Below are 13,999 nucleotides of genomic sequence, written 5' to 3' on the forward strand. Positions count from 1 at the left end.
TGAATTTCTAACTAAATGTATAATAAAAACCATTTAAAACAAAATATAGTTGTATAATTTCAACAAGTTCCTTATACTATATAGTATATTTATACTATACGTAATATAGTAACGTTGTTGAGTAGAGTTTTTGTAGCGGGATCCAAATACGTTATGAACATTAATCAGTTGCATAGTGCGCTTTCAATCTCGTAGAATTCGCAATTAAAACTTGCTACGTGCATCCACGTATAGCAGTGTTATAACATTTTTCAATTTCGTTTTTATCCCGAGTCACGTCTGAGTCGTTCGGTCTCTGAGCGGTCGTGCATGTGGGTCGATGAACGGTACACGGACTTTCTTTTTTATTTCAACCGCCTCTCGTATACCAGCCATGCCTGCTCGTGACGGGTGACGTGACCGCACGCTTTATTCGGCGTTGCGCCGAAGAGATTCGAAGTCACGCCAACGTAAACACGCATTCCATGCTTTTCCTTATTTAAACTGCTCTCATACGTGGGAAATATTATATTATTTAAACTGACTTCCTTGTTAAAATATTTATCGATCCATCATCGGCTTGCGAGGATCGCAGGTTGCCGACACGCCTGGCTGTTTGCCAACAACGATTTACGAGTGTGAGGCATTCTCCCAGGGACTACATATGCGGCGAATCGAGTCGGTTCCTCACCTGAATATCAAGATGTTGCGATGGCATCATTTATATTGTTTATATGTATATAGAGGCGATTGCACAGATAGGTATATAGATAGCGATAGTCGTACCGGTATGTGATTGACTTATTAGTCTTCTCTATTATTATTAGCAACGCTGTCAATTTTTTTAATAGCAAAAATTCTCATATAATAAAGCTAGAACCGGTTAAGTTTTTGATTGATATATAAATAACAAATAAAATACTAAATTCCTATAAGATTTTTAATCTACGATAGACTGAAGTTTTATGCGACAATCGCTCCATCGTGAAGGCGGCACAAACGGCCTCCGCCAGAATGCTGACGTCGCGTTTTAGAAAGTTGCCCACACCACGTCACGACCGGTTCAACGAACCTCGTGTACTCGTTGGACAAACCTACGTCAAGTGTTATATAAAAATGTTACTTATGTAAGACTGGAAAATTACCCAATTCCGAAATCCAAACTATTTTAAGTGTAAGTTGTTTGCTTTTCGAAATTGCATTATATCATACGCAACTTTGGCAATCATAAATAAATAATGTTTGACAATGACAGTTTACAACTTAGAAACAGGCAAAGTGAATGTTTATAGTATATTAATATAGAACTAACTAACGGGATGGTCCGTTAGTTAGTTCTATATTAGTTTAATCTAACACCCGCTGCTTATTCACATGCATGCTTTATATTCTCACCAGCTAAGCAAATACCTAAGTATCTCAGTGCTATGTCCAACAGCTTCCTTGCTATAGTTCGAAATAGCTCAACCAGTTTAAATCGAGCTACGTCACGCCCCCAACGTTGAACTCGTAAGAGGTTTATAGTGGAATGGTAGGATTTCCATATATATATATACATATATATGTCAATTGTATATTTCCTCTATGGAAAATATGCTTAAATTTGCTGTGAAGATTAAAATGATACCGACGCAATGAGAGGCCATTGAAGTATGTCTAATGCAGCATAGGCTGTTTCAGCGAAGAGGAATCAGTCACCCACGTAGTCTTGGAATGCGTGGCTTCCCAACGAACACAAATCCTCGGAACAGTGCGCTCGCTACAGGTAGCTAGCGAAGTGCATGAAACATGTACATGAAACTTTTGAGCTTCTTGAAGGGCGTCCTCCGAACAAATGAGCGTCTAAGTGCGGAAACTGAAACTGAAAAATTTCATTGCTTAAAACATTCTCGTAGACTGCTACTGTAAATTTCAGCCGAATCGGACGCGTAGTTTTATTTTGACCAAGTGTGGAAGCGAGCGAGGATTTCAGAAAAAAGGAAAAAGAGCAATAGCACGGTCGGTGATTTGATTCTTGTTTTTGGAAGGGAAATCTCGCAGTGAATTCAGAGAATGCTTGGATGCAGTGTATGGTGACTCTTCTTCTTCGATGGCAACCGTCAAAAATTAGTTTAACGAGTTTCAATGTGGTCGCACTTCGGTTTCTGATGAGCCACGCCCCCAAAAACGGCTACCATGGAGGATAACGTGACAAAAATCCACGATCTCGTATTGGCAGACCGTCGATTGAAGGTGCGCGAGATAGCCGAGACAGTAGGCCTCTCAAAAGTCCCGTGATCATATCCTGCACGAGTATTGAGCATTAGAAAGCTGTCGGCGCAATGGGTGCCGCGTTTGTTCACTCCGGACAACAAGTGAGACCACTTCAGACCAGTGTTTGACGTCCTTTGGTGACATTGGACGAAAAGTTAATACATTGGTACACATCAGAGACCAAGGAACTGAAGACCGAACGGCCGGAAAGGTGATGGCCATCGTTTTTTATAATTCAAAAGGTTTAATCTACATCAACTACCTGCAGAAGAGCGAACGCTCGGGCTCACACCTCTGCGGTCGCCACGGTTCAATTGGTAAAATTAGGCTACGAACTGCTGCCCCATACGTGGGATCCATGCGACTTCTTTTTGTTTCCAAACATTTCAAGTATAATATTTAAAGAGCTCCATTATGCTACGAAATTAAGTTATCGAAAGAATACAATAAGACAGACATGCCTTTCGTTTTCTTTAAGAACCTATGCTTAACTATTTTATTATTTCTACCTTAAGAAACCATTTACTCGGGACGGCTTTGAGTAAAACCATTAGACACGTAATAACTGGTGTTTGAAATATAGAATTCCAAAGAACAAGTCAAAACACACGAGCATTGTTTCATTTCTGACGGTCACGTTACGGCTATTATAATCGATTACTTCGATTAAGCGTTGACGACTAAATTATAAACGTTTTTGGAAAGTCCACAGCGCACAAATTGGACAGTCACCGCAACAGTGGGACAGGTCTGGGTTGAATGGCCGGCCTTAGCCTAGATGAGTGACGGGACCGCGCACACGTTCCCCTCCGAATGCTCGACCGATCACTTGCTTCAATAAGGTCGTCAGCGTTTTATGCATGCCTGCTAATACTAAATCTAATAATACTATGAAGTGAAGTGATTGCATGTCTATTACGTCGCAACATACAATAAACGGATGTGTCGCAATAAGTTCTGTTGCGTTTTACAGATCGCAACAAAACTTATAGATTCTTTCCTAACGAGGTGTAAGGAAAGGAAAGGTTCGAAACTGACTGGCTTTTTGTTTTCACCAAAGCGTAAATATGTGGCATCCAAAGTGCCTTATCATCAATAAATATTTTACGGAATCAATAAACACAATTCTGTTCTGTCTGAATACATGATTCACATTTTGTATTATCAAAAGTATTTATATTATTATATATTGAAATAATTTGACAGCTGCACGGAAACATACTTTATAACACATCTTACAGAAATAAAAACAAATTACAACGTAAATATTTTAGAAGTAAATAGAAAGAAAGCACGAGTGCACAGCTATAAAGAAGCTATTAACGAAAGGTATCGAATTATAATATTAATGGTATATAAGGAATATTGCACGTTAATTATATATATAAAAACTCAGTAACATAGTTTAAGTTAAATAATATATTTATTTGTATAAAAAACTTACGCTAAGCGTTCTTAGTACAATAAATCAATCTAACCTAACCTAACGGAAATTTCCAACTGAACGCTTATCTATTTAAATGATATGTTGTGTTTGTAATATTGATATATATAAATGTTCCCGCAGTTATACGTGGATACCAATAACCAAAATACTACAAAACCGATAACCCGTTGGAATATACCTCGAATAAAGATCATTTCGATAGACTTTTAGTTTTCAAGATATTTGTTGATCATCATACTAAAATATGAAAATTCCAACTACATCACAACAACAGGTCAAACTGGTCCTTTTTGGAAGTCATCCAACATTATTGATATAACTAATGATTTGAAATTAAGATTAATTGTTTCTTTAGTACAATATAACAAATTCACTCCGACCGAAACAGTCTGGTTTTATAAACATAAGGCAGATTCTCGAACATGAAAAATCTGTCTGGGAGCGTTGCGATTTTAGGTTTTCACAATTTTTTTTTATAGATTCTTATAATATAGTTCTGGAAGGTACAGTTGAACCCAGTTCAGTATTACTTTAATAGTAATACTAAAAAAGAAGACTTACTTTAAGATAAGAATGACAACTCTAATTACTACGGTTTTGATTTACGAAGTTATACCTAATACTGAGGTCTGTAACTACTTGTCTGTTCAAAAGATCATGCTGCTCGGTAGTCTCAAGCATGGATGATGAAGTCACCTCTGCCTTACTGCACGTGCAATACCACGTTTAACCTTGACTAGAAAACTTTCCATTTAATTATATAATAGGTGTTGCATCTGTAGTTGTGCAAGTCAATCGCGTTATGTACTATGAGCTCATTCGGATGTGCCATTAAAATTTATGTTGCTTTTACGACCGTCTCGAAATATCTGAAGAAATTATCATTTTGTTACATATTACCTTCATATGTGTTTCATATATCTCCTTCTCTATTTAAGAACGCGAGGCAATTAGAATCTCTTGTCATGGAAAGGAAAATAATTTCACTTTTAAACAAACTTCAATAGAACATAAATAAATATACTAAACTAACTTGTAACAAAGCTGACTCACCCGACCTTGGCAAAGACAAAGAACGCACTATTGCAATGGCGATAAAAGTGTACCTAAATAAGGAACCGGTTACGTATCGTGAATGCGAATTAGTTAAGACAATGAAAACGCTTACGAATTAATAAAGGAACTCGTTATTCATAGTGACGATGAAACTGAATATTTATGATGCTTTAATGAAGGTGAAGCGATAGCTTAAGGGACATCAGATAAGAAAATACATCAGGGATAAATAGAAACTATTTATAAGGATTTTTTTTAAAATATAATATTCTTGAAATTGTGTTTTAACCGCAATGGCATTATTATTAATTATCGCTGGAACGTTGACAAGTTCGACTAATGAATCACTAGGATTTAACAAACATATATGTAAACGTACGATTGTATCATTAACTTCACTCGTGTGACTAAGTAATTTTGTATAATTAAAATTCTTTAGATTACTGTTTATTTACTGGATTCGCCTGTCTACCATATGCCGACATCGAACTATATAAATTATGAAACATATTAGTGGACCCAACAGACGTTGTCCTGTACACATCTTAAATACAAAATTTCAAACTTAAAGAGCAAACAAAAAAAGATGTTTTTTGTTTGCAATTGTAAATAATCTGAACTATTCTAGAATCCACTTAAACACTCATCAAAATCGGTCCACCCATTTATTGCATTACGGCTTTGTCGGGAAATATTCGATCGTCTTGGTGGTAATTGTTAATGATATCGGCACGATAAGCTAATATAGATATTTGAAACATCAACTGATCAACTTCAAACCTCTAATTGTAAAATTTTCAATCATACTTAACATTAGCTGTCAGTTGCGTTTTGTTACACAATTTATAACAAATGAACGGCTAGACTGATGTTTTGACTGATAAATTTTAAGTTTTTTTGTTTGTTACGTTTTGTTATACAACGTTTGATGTCACGTCCCACGGAAACAGTATAAAAAGTTACCTGCCCACCAATTTTCAGCCAAATCAGTCCAGTCGTTCTTGAGGAATAAATAGTGTAACTAACACGACTTTATTTTATATGTTATACAGATTTCTGCCATACAATGCACAGAGACGATGAATGGATGGAGAAACTGATCGTGTCTGATAGGACAGAAGACAAAAGATCACGTAGCCGGTCACCAACGAGATAAACTTATCAAGTGAAAGACCCATCGTCCTTAAAACTGTACACTGTAATAAGAGAGGCGCAAGAAGAAACCGATGAGACTGTTTAGAAGCTGAAGAGTGAGACTGTTTATGGAATAATACTATTGGTAAAGTTATGTCTATCACTTTGCGAACATTACTAATTATATTCATTTTATTTTTAACAAAATAAGGTATCATTACAGATTACTCCAATCACATGCGGCAACTGTTTATATTCAACATACAAAGCAATAACAACACAATATTAAACAGTTATTGATTAAAATATAACAAAAAAGACAAACTATTTCTTCGAGTATAGGAACTGACATGAAGGAGACATTTTGTCAGTTCATTTAACGGACCATTAAAAACGCAGTTCATTAATCATTTCCATACATTGTGTTATGTGTGCCCTTTTCGAGAGTTTAGTTTCATATCTATGCACATAGTGTAACTATTCTAGGATACACAATTCTTTGTTTCTATTAAAGTGATATATTTGATTCTCTCTTCTATCTCATAAATCAATTACATTATAATATATAGTATGTATTTATATGAATAGCAAAGAATTACAAGTAAATAAGATTATAATATACAGAAATCTCGGAATCCTCTATTCAGACACAAAATTGTTTCAGTTATGATGGTTGATTTCCATTAGCAAACAGTCTTTCGTATTATTAAAATCCTAAACTATTTTTTTATAACGAGAGTAGCACTACCAACTTGGAGGAACTCTACAGAGACGATCAAGGCCCACCAAATTCTACATTCAACGTTTGATTGGAGGTTATCTTTAGACAGTAATTGGAATACATGCATCTAAATGTTTAGATGATGTTGCCAACTCTTCACTCGAATCTATACGACACAATCTTTGTTCATCACAGTATGGAAGTATGTCCTTTAAAACACGATCGTTTTAAAATAAGTGAGACGAGAGAAGGAAAGAGGCTTCCGATACACAACATATAACATATGTTCTTGCATATTCGCGTAATACAGCAAATTATAATTTCCAAATACACGTAAGAAAAGCAAAATCACGAGGCGATGAATGAAATTTACCACAGAGTATCTAAGTGTTTACATACGAAAGCCAAATACATCGTGACACCCGTACCTAAATAATTATTCGTGTGTGCAGTAGGAAAATCACGCGGTCAATATTTACTTAGCTAACGTAATCGAAAATTACAATTGGTTGCAATAGTTCCTGTACAAGGGACACAATAATAAGTTAGTAAGTAAGGCCAATAAACCTTTTGAATTTGAGGTGGAAATGCCTGGCCCTGCCGTAGGTATGAGGGACTTCATCAACAGAATCTCTGCTTTTGTGAAACTGGGTGGTGAAACAACACCTACTAAAACACCACCCATCGTAAGGCTGCGTTAGAAGATGTGAGATCGCTTTCGCATTCTACCGGGGCCTCAGCAGTTAATTATCACAAGGTCCAATACACCTGGACGGGCACTGCAAATATAAATATGTAGTACAAGGTACAATATATGGTATTGTGTCGTAGGTTTTGTTTCTTTGCGGACGGAGTCTGTAATTACACAACTAGATATTAGTATATAATTCATTCAGCAGATATATGTAGATATGAATAAAAAATACATATCACGTCTGGCAACAATACTAAACATATTGTCAAACTATAAACAAAGAACCAGTCGGTTGAGCAATAAATGCATACAACCTGAAGGTCTACCGACTACAATGAAAAAGCACGTTTTCAACGTGTTCGCGTCATATCGTTTCTCAAGTTATCAGAAACAAAGGCACGGTCACGCTCGATAGGAACGTAGCACACCTTTCGCAATGTCATTGCCAAGGCCGCGATAAGCAGTTCGTCACGGCGGCACATTTAATTGCATTCCATCACTATCGGCGCAGCCAGTTGCATCACCGCAACGTGATCATTGATTTGAATGGCGCAATTTATTTCAATTCACGTTTTTCCTTAAAAACCCTTGAAGAATTTCACCATATGGCCCGAATAATGCCCATGCCTCTTTATTTAGGTTTCAAGAAGATTATTCTCACTAAAAAGTAATATTATTAAAGAAAAAACCATCTACGAAAAAAAATTGGCGTATTCGAAACGGGTCCACGGCTACTATTTTCTGTATGTTGTAAAGACTTCTATGTCGTGTATTTATAGAGTTGTTTAATGCTCATTTATATCAGTGTGTCAATGTATAGTTTATTAGTGGAAGTAAGAGTAGCAGTAGGAGATTTTAAGTAATTTATTTTGTGAAACCTCAAGTTGGACTTGTCGATTTTGTGTCGAATCAAAGCAATCAATGATCGATATATCTATACAGTTTTGGCAAAATCTTTGTTGTTCGGTACCAATTTAATTTATTAATAGGTTCCCATAAGCAAATTGTCACAATTGATTAAGAACTTCATCATTGTAAATCAATCACATACGTTTTACTACAAACTATAATTTTGCTAATACATTGCAGTTTGTAAGGTACGAAAATTATACGGTTATAAATAAATTCAAGTACAATTTTGTGAAAATCTCCGAAGCTCAATATTCGCAAATCATGAGATGCGTTAATTCTTACACTCAATACGTAACGTACTGATCATAACGTTTTATAAATATCGGAATTTATTTAGTATTAAAACTAAATAATTTCTTGCATATGCAACACAGAAATTAATCATTTAGTCATAAAAAAAAAAAACGATATAAATAAAATGTAGGTACATAAACATGTTAGGTGGGTATATCTAAAATTTCAAAAAACCATTCTAATAAGTGTAAACATTAAATTTAACCGCTATGCTTTAAGAATAAAGGATATAACAATATTCGGTAATATGCAGTTCATTGCACAGGCAAAATAAAGTAACATTTATAAAATAATTGCGACAGGGAAACTATGTGGAACCTGCTACCCACCCGCTGAATCATTTCCGAAGCATTTTGATTTAGGATCCTTTAAGAAAAGACTAATTCATAATAGGAGGGCAACCCACTCGCAAGCCTTCTGGAATTGAAAGTGTCCATGGGCGGCGGTATCACTTAACAGCAGGTGTAACGCTTGTTCTATAAACTAAATATTACTCTTAAGCTAGCCTAGCTTATATATATATTCACATTTTATACACACCTTTTAGATATTGAAAATCGATAGGCAATATAGAGTTTGGGCGTGATGTGCTTAGAGACAACTTCATTACCCGCAGGAAGTGGATTGAAGTGATCGGAAGTCGTCCTTACGCAACTATGAATTTCAACATGTTTATTTACATATTGTCTACAATTGTAGCTGTAGCTATGGTTAAGTGACATTAGCTGGTGAATATGAGAAAATCTATTGTTTTATGGGGTAACGGTACTTCTACTTAACTTTCAATAACCTGCAAATCCGCTGCAATTTAATTAAGTACTGGACAGACGTTACGTCATAATCACACCTGATGTTAAGTGAGAAGTGGCCTGGAAAGCAGCCTGTCCAGTAGATGTCTATGTCACCGCCGCTTAAATGAACCCAACTGTCTAGGGAACGGGCAGGAATATTCCATTATTATATTCCATAGTTGAATATGGAACACATTTTTAGGTATGGAAAGGGGCAAGGAGTTCCACTCCTTTGCTGATTTACAAGAAGCGGCGGTAAATAGGCTTCACTATAAAAATCGACAAAGACCTTCAAGCTTTGAAAGTTTTTAAAGGGAAGGAAATATTATTTAATGTTGCAAATTATTTAGTAAATAATACCCTATTTAAGGTAAAACAAGGCCAAAGACCGACGAATGATTAAAGGAAAATTGTATTTTATGAAAACATTATCCAGACAATAGCTTTCCTTCCCTCACGAGTTTTCCTTTCGTGAAGTATGTAATTATGGGTTCATTACACCAACTAAACCAACTTTTTTACTTAAGTTTATAAGTAAACCCCTTCGCCTATATCTCATATATAAATGACGTAAAAAGTAATTTATGTACAAACCTAAGTGCAATACTTTTTGTCTCGATACACGCCAGCATTGCTCACTATATGGGGATTGGCGAACTGAGGTGAGTGTTTAAAACCTAGGGTATTGAATTATACTGAGACAAAATTAAAGATTGTATGCTAACATTGGACAATGTTCACACAACTACTGCATAATATAGAATCATAGTGTTTTATTTTATAGAAAATGTATTTAATAAAAAACGTTAAAGCTAAACACTAATATACATACAGCATAAGGAAGTTTACAGGAAATCCCTAGGGTTTACCAGCACCAACTATCAGACAGTCCTTGTTCGGCTGAGATCTATTTTCCTGCCCAAAAAGTAATTGCAAATGTATGGTTTACATGAATAATACTTTTAGTGGATACAGTTTGATATTTAATTTCAGGTCTATTGCCTTTATTATGAAAAATTTGAATATAGATAAAACAGAAAATTAATGATTTTACACCTCATCCGAGTTCTACATCAAAAATAATTAAAATGAAAATGTTCAATAGAAAATATACGACTCGTAGTAATGTCAAGCCATTTTATGCAGTAATTGAACAATAACTATGCACCTAACAGCTACTCCTACCGCCTCTCGTAACATCATGCCGTCAGCGAACGTCAGCGCATTAACACAATGATTGGTATTCATCGCCTTAATACCCACCGATTACACCCTAACTTAGTATTTTAGTTCCAAACATAGGATTGCTTTGTGTGCCATTATTGATTCACTATTAGGGAGCACAAAAATGTGGAGCCTGACAATGTGTTTGACGTTTCTCCTGACTGAAACTGTTTATACTAAGAATTTGTATAAACAGTTTCATTATTATTTATTCATTTAGTAAACAAAACAGATACATTTCTAAAAGTGTAAAACAAAAAAATAAATAAACATAAAATTAACACATTGGATCCACAAAAAGTTTCACAGATAAAAAAAATTATTAAGGTATGTAAGCGAAATATAGTAGTACCTCCCTTAGAAATAAAGTCAACTATGACTACAATGAATCATGGAACAGATTTGCCTGCTTAATTCATCATACCATTATGCGCTTTTCACGCGATGTTTTTTAATGTGTTGCAGAAGAAACTGTTAGTTCGCATAGGTTCAACCATAACAGTGCTCTTAGTTGCTAATTAATTTTCATATATTTTATTTTTACTCTCAAACATCAGACATGTTAAAATGAGGACAATTCAAATCTAAAAGTATGTAGTTGCTAAAAATGTTAATCGAGTTATTTTTCATCACATTTTTATTGTAAATTTAGTCTCTTACGCCGCTCAAACAATCTACAGGAATACACTATACATAATCCTTATCCACATACATAATTATATGACACTGTATGATGCCATTACACATAAGATAACATTATGTTAGAACATCAACGTACAAGAAGGAGATATAATCATGAAGTTTCTGCAAGTCACGCTTAACCTGAAATATAACAGATCCCTAAAATACTTTATAACAGGAAAACCTGATTAGCTTGCATGGATCGTGACATGGACGATCACGTACTCCCCCTAGGAACATTTACGTGATCGCGGTCGGCTAAACTCCGAAGGATAACCGCAAGGGAAGTTTACTGTTGAGTGGGTTCTTGACTATATAAATAAAATTAGTGTTAATCAAAAACAGAAAGGGCCAAAGGAAAGAAGGAGAAGAAATCGCCCCAAAAAGGTAGATTGAAGAAATAGTAGCGAATGGATAAAGAAAGCAGACAGAGATATTTGGAAAAAGTTAGAGGAAGTTATACCCGTGAAGTGATTCTGATCAATCGGTACTGAAGAAAGCTGGGTTATTAGGAAGACAAAAACAAATAGCATAAAATGTATATAAAAAAACCTCTGTTACCGGCCATCGCTAGAACGTCCCATACAAACGAACCCTAAAACGTACAAGCTCTCGACATTCAAGTGCTGAAGTACGTGACCACGCAATCGTAAATACTATTGGGATTCTGCATTCAATCTGAACACTGAACGTTCTGGAAAATTGAGAAACCATTACAAAACCAAGTCACTTCAATGGATATTAAAAAAGTCTAAAACATTGTTTCGTTTCATCCCAGAATGTATTTTAATTTATTTTTGCTCTCAACCATCACAGAACTTAAAATGAAGACAATGAGATATTTATGAAAATATGTTATAGAGAGGATATACACGTGTGAAAATGACGTGACAACTTAAGAAGGCGTGCCGCTAACGCATGCATCGTCCTCACAACCGAGTAGCCCGCAATATCGCAGCACAACTCACGACTCTTTGTAGAAGAAGTCACATGGGTCCGCCAAACATCCGCGAATTCACAATGTAAATACATAATCATTCCTAATGAAGAAAGTAATAATTAACACACAAGGTTTGTAAAACGACTCGGCGAAAGGTGTACAAAAAGGAGTTGCTAAAAATCTCCACCGAGTAATTTTTCATCACAGTTCTATTGTTAATCTTATGTAACAAATATATACAGCGATATCAGGTATTGGTGTGAGTTAACAATGCTTTATAAAACTCAAACTCAGTCACATAATTGTGTTATCACCAAGATATAGTCTGTTATACCTAAAATGCTTAATATCCCTACAATTTAATACAAAATGATGCTGCGTCTGCGCATGTACTCGGGTCAATAACCGCACGACCTCATCTGCCGTCTATTGTTGTGCTCTTGACCTATTAGAGTCTCACGTGAAAGCTTGAAGCTCGAATGATTCTTTGAAAGCGGTTTAAGTATTTTAAGACGCAAGTTGGAATTTTAGTTTTGAATTACAGGAAAACATCGAAATGTTTATGTTAAGAATTCAGAGAACCGACAAATATAAAATTATACAGAATTGCTATGAATAACTGTGGTTTTGATTTTAGTACGTTTTAAAATATACATAAGTCAACACATACATGCTTTGTGTCGTATGGTGTACCATTTTTAAATTGTTGGAGGTTTTTAGGATGAGGTTAAATAACTTACGACAAATTGTTGTTTAACTTTTCTAGCGGCATTATCGCATATATACATTTAAATAACACTAAAAGTTCACTTCAGCTCCCACAGTTTACAATATTAAAGGTACTAAACCTGTTTCAGGCTAGAGTACAACCAGCCCCTGAGATAAATGTCATGGCTTGCACGCAGACCAGTCACGTACGTACCAAGTAAATCACGTTGTAGATGCCATGTAGCAATTTACTTAGGGCTTATCCGTTTTCTCTTGCATCCATATTCACAGAGAGTCTAGTGACTATAGTTTGTTTCTGCCAAAGGACGGCTACATTTTGTGCATTGTAACACAAACTTATAATGACACTACAATTCATGAAGGTTTAGTCTTATTTGACTATTAAATTAACATTGAAAAGAAGTACAAAATTGAATACCTGATTAGTTAACAGTGGTTTATAGTGCGAGTTGACGTTTGAGGTGTTTGACCTGATTTTTAACATGTGGAACTGTATAAACAACCCGATCCGTGTACCGATGATAATTAAACATACATGTAAACTAGCAGAGCGAATGGAGAAAGAAAGCCATATTTGGAAAAAATCTGGAGAAGGCCTTTAGCCGTAAAGGGGTACCTATGAGGTACTGAAGGAAGTTAGACTATCAGGATACATTTGTAATGATTGTAAATAAATACGCTTTGTTATTATTATATTATTGTAGGTAATGTAGTCAAAATAAAAGTTCTTACGTTTTTTATTAAACATGAATCAATTTAATTAATTTTCGTTGTGCAAAAGTTATATTATTAAATATAATAATATATTTTATAAAGTTAAGATTAATCGAGTCTAAAAACGTTTAAAATAAAAACGTACAATGTTTTCTGTTCATTAATCGTCTTTATAAGAAATCAGGATACCTCTTTTTATGTACACAAAGATCATTCAAATCTCAGTAGACCAATACGTAACTTCACGTCGGATTTGGAATGTGTCACTTTTTGTGAGAAAACCCTAAAATGGACTTGACTTCTGTGCACTTAATGACACTGACAATTATATTATGGACTACTACGGTACGGACGTATTTAATTTTTTTAAATGAATACGTCATCAGATATTTAGTCAGCAGCAAGTCTCAGATTACCGCTCTAAACAGTA

The sequence above is a fragment of the Pieris brassicae genome, chromosome 9 (genome assembly GCF_905147105.1).
Source record: "Pieris brassicae chromosome 9, ilPieBrab1.1, whole genome shotgun sequence".
Lineage (NCBI taxonomy): Eukaryota > Metazoa > Arthropoda > Insecta > Lepidoptera > Pieridae > Pieris > Pieris brassicae.